Here is a 14861-nt window from a genome sequence, read left to right on the forward strand (position 1 = left end):
ATATATATATATATATATATATATATATATATATATATATATATATGAGTGAAAAACACTGCACACTACACAAAACTGCATCTACAGTTTGTATTACATCTATTAAGTTGAACTACTTATAAGACAATGATGTGATGTTTACAATTCAATACAATACAGTCAAATACTTTACTGCTTCCTCTCTAAATGGATAATGTTATAAAGGTAAAACATATTGTTCTATTTTAGCTCATCATTTGGAAGGCCTTGAATCATGTTGGTTGTATTATTATTATTTTATTTAGAATTGTTTAGGAATGCAGCTAGAATCTCTTGAATCTCGAATCTAAGAATATTGGGTGTGGTTAGAGCTAGATAAAGTGTAAATGATGCTTGCTTTGGAAATTTGTTTTGCATTTACCATTTTATATTCAAAAATGAAGCCTGATACATTCTTGTGTAATAAAAGCGCCTTAAAATAACTCCCTGGACTGTTCACCGAATCCAGAGGAATTACATTCCTAATTCAAGTAGTTAGTGAATATTATGCGTTAACTTAAATAACTTGTAAATAATAATATCATCGTAATTCTAATGAATCATGTACTATGTATTATTAAGCTAATATAATCCTATAATAACCATTTACTACCGTATCTGTTGTAGAACGTGTTGAAATAACATTTCACTTCTTGTGAAGTGCCTTATAGAGTAGCTGTAAAAGTCTTATCAGGTTTATACACATGAGACACTGTTCAGTTCGAATGATCATTTTGGCATGTGCGCACATGACTTTATCTCTCCACTTCCTAAACGCTATACATCAGTATTCCACAGTTTCAGTATTTCATATACATTTACCACATATCTTACAGAAGAATGGTGTAAGGGGTTACAAATGTATGCTTTTTAATTTTTAGAAACATTCTTTTTTTTAAGCATAGTCAACTTTTCAGCTTGTGATTGTTAGGAAGAGACACCACCTCAAGTTAGAATGAGGAAGTGGACTGAGGCCTGAGCAGAGAGGCCACATTTCAGAATCAGACTGTATTGTGAAAAAGACACCAAAATGGAACTATAACTGTTCTCAGAAGTAGACGAGGACATGCTCAACACCCAAACTGTGCTGAAAGTAGCTTTAAAGCAGAAAATGCTGGCAGACGGAGGTTTAATCAGAACAGTAAGATCAGGCCGAGACGCTGAATCCAGGGCTGAGCAGCACACAGTGAAACCATTCAAGCAGCCATTAAGTATCAGACTGTTTTAAATCAGAGCCTCAGTGGACACACCCAAAAAGAACACACATATTATTGGTTCCCAGCAATGAACACCGATCATATGTATTTATGTACACAAACTCATCGAACGCAAAAAAAAAATAAAAAATCAGGATAGCATAAAAAATTCTCTTATTCCAACTAATCTAGAAATGTAAAATAAAGCATGGTATCATGGAAGAGTTTTTAAATGCCAAGTCCAACATCATCTATCATCTCCATTTTATCATCTTAGTATAATTTCATAATTATGCTTTAAATAATTATGTAGATATTATATTTCTTCAGTCCAAAGGATGTAGTGTATTCATTTAAAAAATAAATGAATCATTCAGTTATACTGTCATTCTCAAATAATGTTAGAAACGGACAGATCATAAATTATTGTTATTCTTCTTCTTCTTCTTCTTCTTCTTCTTCTTCTTCTTATTATTATTTAGTAGTAGTAGTAGTAGTAGTAGTAGTAATAATAATAATAATAATAATAATAATAATAATAATAATAATAATAATAATAATAATAATAGTACCACTCACTTTTATTCACATGACATGCCATAACCAGCATCCTTACTCTGAGCAAACAAGCCATAAAAATATGCTAATTCAGTATTGTAATATATTAAGGTATATAATCAATAATGCGACTCATACGAAAGAACATTTATGAAGAAAACGATCACCATGTCACATTTTTGCCTGTACATAACTTCCCGAATAGTAAAACATGCCGCTATAGAAAAGTGTTCTACTCACATAACACTAATCCTGCCAGGACCAGGAATAAAAACCTTGGTCCATGGAACTTTGCCATAACGGGGTGTAAAAGGCCTCTTCTAAGAGACCATAAGTCCTGTTGGAAACAGAAACATTAAGTTTAAATATCTGAGAACTGATTCTGATCTAACTTGTAATCTATAATTTTGCTCAAAAATTAAATTTTTAATTTATTGTTTATTTTTATGAAGATTCATTTTTTTTTACTTACGCTTTCTTTTGTTTTATCTAATCAGTCGTCACAGTTTCCTGCGTGTTTTATGCCCCGGGGTTCTCAAGCTTGTGTTTGTGCTTGACAGATGGAGCAGTGTCAGGAACATCTCACCTTCAGTGAAGCACTAAAGGCGTCTTAACAGGAAGTTGTATTTTCAGCTATGCCACAATCTCTCGCTTTTTGTACTTCTGTCTCACTTGTTGAAGCTAAGAAGCAACACTGTAAGAACATCATGCATTTATAATACACATCCTCATGTCCATGAGAGAAATTCTGAATACTATTGTCTCCTTAGATGAATGAAAAAAACCCAAAACTGTCAGTCATGCTAATTTGCTGTCTTACTCCGTTTATTGTTAGCTAGCGACGTTACTTGAATTTAGAGCTTGGTATCTACCCTAATGAAAAATCCAAATTACTCTGACTAGCTGCTGAACTAACCAAGCTGATAAGCCTTTTATCTTTGCCAGCTAACATTAAGGCTATATTATGTCAACCATTTACACAAAAACAACAACTTGTCTACGGTGTAGCATTAGTTTAGGTGATTCAGAAACCCTTCTATCAACACTTTCCAGCTCAACTTGAGTTTGGTATCTGATTTTATGTATTTTTAGTAGGATAATGTTAGATAGCTATAGCATAAGACTTATATTGTCCATCACCACTAAAGGTAGCAATAGCTAGCTAAATCCAAACGCAGATGTAGCAGTTCGAATAACTGAATGAAAAAGCACAGTTGCTAAACAGACACCCACCATCTTCTACAAGGGGTTTGTACATAGACCACAAACATGATGTTAACTATCAAATAATTCGTCAGGACCTAGCTATTTATCTACTTAAACTTGTAAAGGACATGGGACACTCCTTTGAGGACACTGATGTATACATTGTTCAATGGAGGCTTTTAATTCAAAGTGAACCATAACTAAGTCTGAACAGAGGCGAAGGTCTGCAACAGCATCTACTAAACCTACATCATCATCCTGACATGGTGGGGATTTTGATATCATCAGGTAGAACTGGCTTGTCTCCAAGATTCTTCACAGAGACAAATCTATCTATCTATTTGTCTATCTATCTCTCATATATATATATATATATATATAAACACACACACACACACACACACACACACACACACACACACACACACACACACACACACAGAGTGCCCTCCACTAATATTGGTACTGTTGATAAAAATATAAATAAAATTATATATATTTTAATTATTTTTTATTGTAAATATGAGCAAAGAAAGCTGTGAAAAATTGTTTAACCTTTTGCTCTTTTGTTAGAAGAAAATCAAAAAATACTCTACTCTCATGGATATCTGTAACGATACAGGAAGTAAGCACAGGAAACACAGTCTAAACTGTACAAGGTTAACTAGGTTAAACATGAAACTTATATACTTCATATTATATATATATATATATATATATATATATATATATATATATATATATATATATATATATATATATATAAATTAAACTGCTAAACGAAATTATTACGATGGTGTACATTTTTGTATCTAATGAACTCTAATGCCTTGCTTATGGCTTTTTGGAATAGACCATCTGCAGGGTGGATGGTGTCTGCAAATATACACAGGTACAGGGATATAAACTATTTGAACAGTAGATCAAGACATGTGAATTCTATACATGTAGAAGACATGGTTTAAAATGTTTTGGCTTTTTAGGGATATTTTTCATCGATTTGCTTGTGTATAATCTGGATTAAGCTTGTTATGTTATTTTGGTATAGTATTTTAGGAAATCTGAAAAAGTTAAATCATTATTATTATGCTACACTATATGGCCAAAAGTATGTGTACACCCGACTATCACACTTGTATATTTTTTCCCCAAACTGTTGCCACAAAGTTAGAAGCTCACAAGTGTCTAGAAAATCTTTGCATGCTGTAGCATTACAGTTTCCCTTCACCGGAACTAAGAAGCCCTTTCACTGGAACTACTGCACCCCAGACCTCTTCACCCAACATCAGTGCCTGACCTCACTAATGCTCTTGTGGCTGAATGAACACAAATCCCCACAGCCACGCTCCAAAATCAAGTGAAAAGACTTCTCAGAAGAGTGGAGGAATGGGGTGTTCAACATGCACATATGTGTGTAATGGTCAGGTTTGGCCACTAGGATAGTAATATCTTGATGTGCTGCAAGATATATATATATTTTTTTTTTCACTTTTCGGAGAACAACACGGATAATAACACTTCAATGCAAAGTAAAAGTTTAACAGTATTTTTAAAAAGTCCTATCACTGTGTGTTAATGTCCTGCCTTACTGGTTTATTCACACCATGAACATTCCATATAAATAAAATGTGTTGTTTTTTTTTTTATTTTCCAACCATAGATTATCCCTTCCAGCTAAGCTAAAAAAGAGCTTGTGTTAATGCTAGCCATCGAGCTTGAGATTTCACAATAAACAGCCATCAGAATGAGCTATCTGAATAATGTTAACTCGCTAACTACAGGATTAGCCCTTTTTGAATGGAAGGTGGTTTTGCTCTTTCATCTAGTACATACTGTAGTAAATGTAAGAGTCATGTTGACGCACAATATGCTTATGAGACAAATAACATGCCCTGTGTCTTATGAGGGCATGAGTAGCTTGCAACAGCTTTAACATTACAGAGTTGTAGTATGAAAAAACGTACATCCGGGAGCTTTAAAAGAGATCATCTTATACCTCATGTACCACTTTTGTCTCTCTATATGCTTTTGTTTACATCACTGTTTTCTAAATAAACAATAGCAGGTATTTGACTTGTGTGCACACTGTAGTCCCCCACAGTGACGAGGTAAAAAGATAAAAGCATCAAAAATCATCTTTAAAATGTCGCTTTGATAGCGACAAGCTGTTTGTGCTGTGAGTATCACACCCTTCCTGGGAGCACCTCACACAATACAGAGTATGAACTTTACCAAGTGTCATTAGAACTATAGTTGCTGTTGTGCTTTGTGGTCAGCTGAGATCAGTATCGAACTGTTTTTCTCAAGCACACCATCAGCACACGTGACGACAAAAAGGATATTGCAAATAAACCCGAAAGCCCACTGAACACCCCAGTGGTGGGTCAGTGATATTTTAGAGCTGTTTTTAATGATTAATAGCATCATGAGGTTCTTCTAAGTACCGGAATATTTCAACCGAAAGCCTGGCTGCTTCTGCTAGGAGGTTCAGACTTTGCCTTGGTTTTTAACAAGACGAACGCTTCTATAGAAATGGTTAAAGAAACAAACAAAAACAACCGGTTGTCTGAACTGATGAGAAGTTTACATGCACAAAGTAAAAAAAAAATTAAATCTATAACATAAAGGATATTAAAATGTTCTGTATGAATTACCGGACCAAGATCCTTCTACAAGAGTGTCCAATTGTAATAATTTAGACATTTTAGAAAGAGAATCAGTGCTGATATTCTCTTGAGGGCAGAAACAAATTGTTAGGGTGCTGGTCATTTATTTTTTCTGAAGAAAAAAATCTCACTTAAAACTTTTTGTGCTTGAGAAAAAAATCATGTGATTTTGCATGTTTTATTGTATGTTATTAGTGCTATGTTGTTCCATACAATGCGTTGTGCATTAATCTATCCATCTAAGGCCTGGACAGGGTCTCGACCCATAGCTGAGCATCTTCCGATTATACAGTCTGCTTAACTTAGTCATGGGATTGCACGTCAGTATGAAACGAAACGAAACATATTGAGCGTTGCCCACTTTACATGTCACATTTGTGCATGTCATGACATGACATCTCTTTTCTGCAAACACAATCAGGCTGTGAGTACATATAGAAGGCACTGCAAATAATATGCAAGCAAATGTTTTTTTTTTTATTCCGGGAAGCTCAGTTGCTTTAGTCTGATGAGTCTGCATTTAAAAGGCAACATATTTGAAAGACTTGTCTGTTTTAGAAAGCCAGGAGAAGTTCATTTCACTGCCTGGTTGTCAGGACAGAGATAACTACTGATCTGTGTCTTCCTCCTGTCTTAAAGGGTGGACAGTAAGGTTGAGTTGAATATTTGGACTACATTATACATTTATGGCCAATTGTAAGTGATTCTTTTCCAAACTGTTGCCACAAAGTTGGAAGCTCCATGAAGACATGGTTTGCCAAGCTTGGCGTGGAAGAACTCGAGTGTCCCGCACAGATCCCTGACCTCGACCGCACAGAACTCCTTTGAGATGGACTGGAACTCTGACTGCACCCCAGATCTCCTCCTCACATAACATCAGTACCTGACCTCTCCTGTAGCTGAATGATCGCAAATCCCCACAATCACACTCCAAAATTTAGTGGAAAGCCTTCCCAGAAGAGTTTAAAGCTATTACAACAGCAAAGAGAGGACTAAATTTAGAATGGGACTTGCAACGAGCACATCTGGGTGTGATGGTCAGGTCCACAAACCTGACTATATAGTATATCATGGTTTCTAATCTAAAGACGAAGAGCACTGAACACTGAAAGCTTTCATTATAATCGAGTCAATTTGAAGTTAGTTAAGTCAGTTTGTCCCGTGTGCTTTTGGGAAATGGGATTCTTTAAGGGTTCATTGAAAAGTTAAGGGTTCTGGGCTTCCTTAGAAACTTCTTTGAAAGAGAAACCCTCTCTTCTAAGGTCCTACAGAGAATGTTTACAGGATCCTCCAGATGGACAAACCAAAGAACATTTTTAGTTGTAAACCCTTTTTTTGTAAGAATGGACAGATAGCAATGTGTTTGAATACTGTTCTATTTGATTTTCGCACATAGATTTAATCAAGCTGATTTAAAAAATAAATAAATAAATAAATAAATAAATAAAACTCCCCACTCCCTTAAATATCTAGTGGAACTTAAATACGTTACCATGCAGTATCAGTCCACTTCAACAAAATATAATTAAAAGTCCTTCCTTTTTGATGACAGGCAAGTTCAATCTCGTTCGAAATCAAGTTGTGAATCAAGTCGAAATCACATTCAACAGAATTTGCCCCAGAGTCATCTTTAGAAGAGATGTGAAATGGGATCACTGGATTGAAAGTCTCCAAATTGAGCAATTTTGGCCATTGCACACAAAATCAGTAGTGTATAAAACAAAAGACTGAATTGTCCCATATTCACATTTTCAATTGTCTGGGATGCTAAAAATTAACTTTGTGCAAAGCTAATTTTCTGCTGAGACAGTTTTTCTACTTTTATAAAGACACCTCTGGTCTAAGAACTCTTAGCAGGTTCCACTGAGATTTAAACTCAGATCACTGGATTCAGAGTCCAGAGTGCTAACCATCACACCATAGAACCAAGCTGTTCTGTGAGTTGTCTTTTTTCCAGGTGATTACTGCCACATACTGGCCAAGACGCAATTATGGCATTAGGCTTCTTGGAGGCAGCTATTACATCAAAGGTCAGAGATTATGCCGCTGTCATCAAAATACCAAGAACAATTCTGAAACCCGGGAAAGAACTTGAGATCTTCAGATCTTCAGTATAACGCTCTCCCAACTGAGTTATTTCAGCTCATTCATTCGTTAAAACTTACTTGTTGAGCCACAAATTTGGAAAAAGTCTCTTGATTAAAATTTTCCCTTTTTCCCTTTAAGTTTTTGAAGGTTCCACTGATATTCGTTATCGGCTCAATGGATTCAGTGTCTCCCAATTAAGCTGTTTTGGGCAATGCACACAAAATCAGTACTGTATCAAACAAAAGAAAAGGTCCATTTACATCTTGATTGGAATTTTCTTCTTAGAGCAAGCAGGAACCTGCCACCATCAGAGCTCCAGACTAACGTTCCCCCAGCCTTGTTATTTCAGAAAAAGCAAATGTGGACTCAACTTAATGGACCAAAGAATTCAGACTTGGCCTATGTTCGCACTGAACAGAATTGACTCTAGAGTCATTTTTACAAGAGATTTGAAATGAGATCACTGGATTGAAAGTCTCCAAACTGAGCAATTTTCTCCATTGCACACAGATCAGTAGTGTATAAAACAAAAGACTGAATTGTACCATATCCACATTTTCAATTGTATGGGACGTTAGAAATAACTTGGTACAAAGCTAAGTTTCTGTTGAGACAGTTTGTCTACTTTCATAAAGATTCCTCTGCTAACCTCTGCTGCCATTTCACCATGGAACCAAGCTGCTCTGTGAACTGTGTTTTTTCCAGGTGATTACTGCCCATACTGGCCAATCAGCAATTATTATTGCAATTAAAAATACCAAAACCCAGGACCTTAAGATCTTCAGTATAATGCTCTACCAACTGAGCTATTTCTGCAACCACAGCTTCCTCTCTCACACTCGCTCACATTTCTCACACACACTCCATCACACTCTACCCCACAGACACACTCACTCACTCTCTCATGCACTCTCACAAAATCTCGCACACACACTGTCGCGCACATACACTCTCATATTCTCTCTCACACTCACTCACTCTCACATGCACACACAGGAGTTCGTCCATCGATTTCGACGAAGACCGTAGTTTTCCATTTATCCCTCCATTATGGAGAAGTTTGAAGTGGAGTGTCATTTCTATGTATGCACAAGTGTCCAACAAGCCCTATGTGGGCACGAAATGTGCGACCGCAATGTGGGCAGACAGGTTGATTCATGTGTTGGGGTATGGGCCTTTGGCTTCCGGCTTGTTTTCTGGTTTGGCGCCTCCTTCTTGTTTCGTCGATTCTTTTTTCTTCATAGGCTGTGGTTCCGTGTTTCACTTCTCTACGCCAGGTGTTCTGAACTCATGCAATAATTTCCCAGTTGTTATGATCGATGTTGAGGTCCTTCATGTTAATTTTCAGAGTATCCCTGAAGGGTTTCTTCTGTCTACCACGAGATCGTAATCCAACTACAAGTTCGCCGTATAGGATACGTTTGGGAAGGCGCTGGTGCTGACGTGACCAGCGCAGTTGAATTTGTTTCAGCATTGCGAAGATGCTGGGTAGTTTTGTTCACTTCAGTGCCTGGGATTCTGTCCTGCCATTTGATAGTGAGAATACTTCGAAGGCAATTGAGGTGGAAGTGATTCAATTTCTTGGCGTGCCGTTGGTAGACGGTCCAAGTTTCCGAGCCATAGCGCATGGAGGACAGGACGACGGCCTTGTACATACAAAGCTTCACAGAGAGGTTAACTCCACGTCGATTCCAAACTGATGACCTTAGACATCCAAAAGCGCAGATGGCTTTTGAAATCCGGAAGATCACTTCCTCATCAATTAGCACATTCTGAGAAATGGTGCTTCCAAGATAGGTGAACTTGTCAACGGCAGATAGAAGTTGATTGTTGACCCGCGACACAGGTTTTTTTAGGGCGTGCCTGGAGCAGGTTGATGCATAACAACTGTTTTGTCAGTGGTGATGGTCAGTCCGAAGTTGTCGCAGGTGGCGGAGAACAAGTCCAGGCTTCTTTGCATGTCCATCGCAGTGGTGGCCTTGAGGGCACAGTCATCTGCAAACAGCAGTTCGCACACATGCTGAAAGGAAACCATGGTACTTCTGGAAGCCTTCGCAGATTGAACAGTTTACTGTCAGTGCGGTATCGGAGTTCAACGCCTCGTCCCTGTATGCATCCCACAACATGGCGGAGAACATGAGACTAAAGAGTTTTGGAGCAAGAACACATCCTTGATTGACTCCGGTGGTGACTGAAAAAGGGTCTGATGTGACGCCATTGTCGATGACACAGGCAAGCATGCCGTCGTGAAATTCTCAGACGATGCTCACTCACTCACTCATACACTCTCACTCACACACATGCACTCACTCCCTCATGCACTGTCACACTGACTCACTCTCTATCACTTACAGTCTCACACTCACTCACACACTCACACTCACACACTCTCATACACACTCTCACTCACTCACACACTGTCATACTCTCTCTCACACAAAATCACACACTCACTCACTCACACCGCTCACTCACACACACCACTCACACACTTACGTGAGTACACACGCACGCACTTACTCTCTCATGCACTCTCACACACTTTCAGTCTCTCACTCACTCACTCACACCATTCACACACTCTCACACTCACTCACATACACACTCATTCACACTCTTACTCACACACTCACTCACTCACACACTCTTACTCACTCTCATACTCACTCTCACACATACTCACTCACACACAAACTGCTCACTCACACATAGCACTCACACTCTCATGCACTCTCTCACACTTTCAATCACACACTCACACCATTCACACACTCACACACACACACACACACACACACACACACACACACACACACACACACACACACACTATGTCTCTCACGTATACACTCACTCACACCATTCACATATTCTCAATCACTCACTCACACACACACTCTCATACTCACTCTCACACCCACACACACTGACACACACCACACACACTCTCACTCACTCACACCACTCACACTCACTCACTACATTCACACAGTCTCACTCTCACCACTCACACTCTCTATCACAAACACACACACACACTCTCTCAAACCATTCAGACAGTCTTACTCACACACTCACTCACACTCTCTCACACACACTCACACTCTCTAACACACATTCACTCACTCTCAAACACTCACTCACACACTCTCACAAACACGCACACACTCTCAGACTCACTGACTCACACTCACACCATCCACACTCACACACTGTTTCATACACACACACACTCATTCACTTACTAACACTCTCTCACTTCCTCACTCTCACACACACTTACACACACTCATTTTCACACTATTGACACTGTCTCACTCACACACTCTCACTCAATCTCTCACTCACACTCTCACACACTCACTTTTTCACACACTCTCTCTCTCTCACAACATTCACACAGTCTCATTCACACACACTCTCTCACTCTCATGCACACATTCACTCACATGCTCATGTACTCACACACATACGCACACACACACTCATACACACTCTCACACACACACAAACACCATTCACACACACCAGTCACTCATACCACTCACAACACTAACACACTCACACTGCTCACCCACTCACACCACTCTCTGTCACTCACACACTCTCTCACTCTCACTCACTCACTCTCACCCTCTCACTCACACACTCTTAATCACACCCACACACTCACTCTCTAACACTTTCAGTCTCACACTCACTCACACACTCACACCATTCACACACTCTTACACTCACTCACACACACTCTGTCTCTCACACACACTCACACCATTCACAATCACACTCTCTCTCACACACACACACTCACACACACTCACTCACTCACAAACCGCTCACTCACACACACCACTCACACACTTATGTGAGTACACACCCACGCACTTATTCTCTCATGCACTCTCACACACTCTGTCTCTCACACACACACTCACTCACACCATTCATACATTCTCAATCACACACTCTTAATCACTCACTCACTCACACACTCACACTCACTCACACACTCACTCTCTCATACTCACTCTCACCCACACCATTCACACTCTCACACACACTCACTCACTCTCAAACTCTCTCTCACACACACACTCACTCTCTCACACACACCACTCACTCGCTCATGCACTCTCACTCTCATACACTTTCAGTCTCACACTCACTCATACCATTCACACACTCTCACATTCACACACACACTCTGTCTCTCACATAGACACTCACTCACACCATTCACACATTCTCAATCACTCACACACTCTCACTCACACACTCTCGCTCACACACTTTCGCTCACACACACTCACTCACACACACTCACTCACACTCACTCACTCTATCGCACACACTCACACCATTCATACACTCTCACAAACACTCTTACTCACTCATTCACTCACATTCTCACTAACTCACTCTCTCACACACTCTCTCTCAGACACACTCACTCACAAACACTCATTCACACCATTCACACTCTCACACACACTGTCTCTCACACACACACTCACTCACACCATTCACACACTCTCACACACACAGTCTCACACACACACTCACTCACACCATTCGCACATTCTCACTCACACACAAACTCACTCACACCTTTCACACATTCTCACTCACACACTCTCACGCTCACTCCATTCACACAGTTTCACTCGTACACTCACGCACTTTCACACTCTCACTTGAACTCACTCACACCACTCCCGCTCACACACAGACTACCATACTCTTTCACACTCACTCACTCTCACACACAAACACAAAATCTCACTCGCACACATTCACAAACTCACACACATTCGCTCTCACACTCACTCACTCTCGCTCACACACTTTCAGTCTATCACTCACTCACTTTCACACCATTCACACACTCGCACATACTCCCTCATGCACACTCACTCGCACACCTCACACTCACACCCTTCACACTCACTCAAACACTCACTTACACACACTCTCTCACTCACACTGTCTCTCACACACACTCATTCACACCATTCACACACTCTCACTCACACCATTCACACACTCTCACTCACTCTCTCATGCACTCTCATTCACTCACACACTCACACTCACTCACTCACACCATTCACACACTCTCACACTCACTCACTCACAAACACACACTCTCACTTGCACACACTGTCATACTTTCTCACATACATGTACTCACTCTCTCATGCACTCACTCACTTTCACACCGTTCACACACCATTCACACACTCTCACACTCCCACACACACACACACAGTCACTCACACCATTCACAAATTCTCACTCACACACTCACTCACACCATTCACACATACTCACTCACACACTCATACACACTCAGTCTCACACACACACTCAAACACACATGCTCACACACTCTGTCATTCACTCACTCACACACACTCTCTCTCATACTCTCTCACACTTATTCACACTCCCACACACAAACACACATTCTCACTTGCACACACTCACATACTCTCTGTCACACACATGCACTCACTCTCTCTCTCTCTCACACACACACACACACACAAAGACTCACACACACACTCACACCACTCCCTCACACCACTCCCATACTCACTCACACCACTCCCACACTCACTCACACCACTCAGGCCACTCCCACACTCACTCACCCCACTCACTCAGACCACTCCCACACTCAATCAAACCACTCACACACTCACACACACAACTCACTCACTCACCACTCCTACACTCACTCTCTCACTCACACTCACTCTCCCATGCACTTTCACACTCAGTCACTCACTAACACCCCATTCACACACTCTCTCTCTCACACACACACTCCCACCATTCACACATTCTCACTCACACACTCTCTCTCACATCATTCACACAATCTCACTCACTCACTTAGTCACTCTTACACACCCACTCACACTCACTCACACAGTCACTCACTTACTCTCACACACACACTCACACTCACTCACACAGTCACTCACTTACTCTCACGCACACACTCACACTATCTCACACACTGTCACACTCACTCACACACAGGCTTACACACTCACACCATTCACACTGTTGATCGGTAATGACAATTAAGACTTTAGGAGACACCAAGAGAAGAGGTGAAATTCCTGGTAGAGTCCATTAAATGTCTGTCGGTAGCCAAGTTCTGAGTTTGGAGTGTAGACTTCTCATCCCCCTCTTCTCCTTCCCCTCTAGCAATTCACACCTAGTTGTGAGTCTTTGTGTGACTGCCACAGAAGCAGAGCAAAAGAAGTGTTCTCCCTCTCTGTGAAGACTTTATATGAACTCAAAGTGTGCTTTGTAACTGCTCCCAACATGGACGTTTTGGTACCAGGACACGGCAAAAACATCTGCAAGTGGTGTATCACCTGAGTTTTGAGCATAGTACATTTTGGTGTGCAAAGGCAGACTTACTATTTTAGTATTGGGGTAACTGGGTACATAACAAAAGTACATGGATAATCATGTTGTAATACCTGGATTATTGATTAGTTTGATATGAACTAATGATGAGTTTAAGGATGTTCTAACTAATGAAGAAGACATCGTACTCGGTGATGAGTTTTAAAGCATGATCATTTTATTTACAAAAAATAAAAAGGACCAGGAATGCGCAGAACAACAAACTATAACAATGTAAATACTGCACGGGTTGGTGAGGCCAGTAAGAAGCAGAAGCATGCAGAAACAGAAAGATGGATACGATTTCATGGTTAAACACTGAAAAAAAAACTGGACTGAATTAAGAAGCAACAGTTTTGGAGGATGACATACACAAGTGACCTATGGGCCTGCATTCAACCTATACAGATACTAATGAGCCTTTACACCTTGGTCAAACTGAGCAATGGACTTTGGAACTTTCCCTGCTGCTATGTTACTAAATTTGAAAACAGTGTTGGCAGAGGGGAAATTGGAACAAGTTGATGTATCATTTTCAAAGTTGGAGAGTTTAGGGTTGATAGTCTTAACACAGTCATCTGAATAATGTTGAAGCAGATTACATTTTTTAAACTCATACTTAATAGCATTTTGCATTTGTGCAAAACATGCAAGAAAGTCTCACCTTTTTTGTAAGACCTTATGTGACTCTGCCACAGAGTAG

General features: G+C 39.9%; 2 protein-coding genes and 1 non-coding gene across 5 annotated transcripts in view; all 3 read right to left on the reverse strand.

The window, feature by feature from the left end:
- The window catches only part of LOC108270762 (uncharacterized), an 82834-nt gene that overhangs the window by 25628 nt on the left and 42345 nt on the right, over positions 1-14861 (reverse strand). Inside the window, exons 1-2 of one of the 3 annotated variants that reach the window (XM_053683090.1) lie at positions 2245-2381; positions 2013-2109 (exon numbers count right to left, since the gene is read on the reverse strand). The exons of the other annotated variants lie outside the window; for them this stretch is intronic. The gene's annotated coding sequence lies outside the window, so the exon portion shown is untranslated. Of the gene's footprint in view, positions 1-2012; positions 2110-2244; positions 2382-14861 lie in introns of those variants that run through there. 3 annotated transcript variants of the gene reach the window in all.
- On the reverse strand, positions 7500-7571 carry trnaq-cug (transfer RNA glutamine (anticodon CUG)). Its single transcript has one exon. It is a non-coding gene; the product is annotated as a tRNA-Gln (tRNA).
- The window catches only part of LOC128633701 (receptor-type tyrosine-protein phosphatase C), a 13984-nt gene continuing 13437 nt past the window's right edge, over positions 14315-14861 (reverse strand). The window contains exon 12 of the mRNA XM_053683106.1: positions 14315-14861. This exon is cut by the window's right edge and continues 449 nt beyond it. The gene's annotated coding sequence lies outside the window, so the exon portion shown is untranslated.

Source organism: Ictalurus punctatus, chromosome 10 (genome assembly GCF_001660625.3).
Source record: "Ictalurus punctatus breed USDA103 chromosome 10, Coco_2.0, whole genome shotgun sequence".
NCBI classification, from domain to species: domain Eukaryota; kingdom Metazoa; phylum Chordata; class Actinopteri; order Siluriformes; family Ictaluridae; genus Ictalurus; species Ictalurus punctatus.